We start from the raw sequence: 407 nt of genomic DNA, 5'->3' as shown, positions 1-407 counted from the left end.
GTTCAGTTCAGTTGCTCAGTCATGTCTGACTCTTTGTGACCCCATGAATCGAAGCACGCCAGGCCTCCCTGTCCATCACCAACTCCTGGAGTCCACCCAAACCCATGTCCATTGTGTTGGTGATGCCATCCAACCATCTCATCCTCTGTCGTCCCCTTCTCCTCCTGCCCTCAGTCTTTCCCAGCATCAGGGTCTTTTCAAATGAGTCAGCTCTTTGCATCAGGTGGCCAAAGTATTGGAGCTTCAGCTTCAACATCATTCCCTCCAGTGAACACCCAGGACTGATCTCCTTTAGGATGGACTGGTTGGATCTCCTTGCAGTCCAAGGGACTCTCAAGAGTCTTCTCCAACACCACAGTTCAAAAGCATCAATTCTTTGGTGCTCAGCTTTCTTTATAGTCCAACTC

This window comes from Bison bison, unplaced genomic scaffold (genome assembly GCF_000754665.1).
Source record: "Bison bison bison isolate TAMUID 2011002044 unplaced genomic scaffold, Bison_UMD1.0 scf7180017860641, whole genome shotgun sequence".
Classification (NCBI taxonomy): domain Eukaryota; kingdom Metazoa; phylum Chordata; class Mammalia; order Artiodactyla; family Bovidae; genus Bison; species Bison bison.
Note: the sequence above shows the minus strand (reverse complement) of the source record.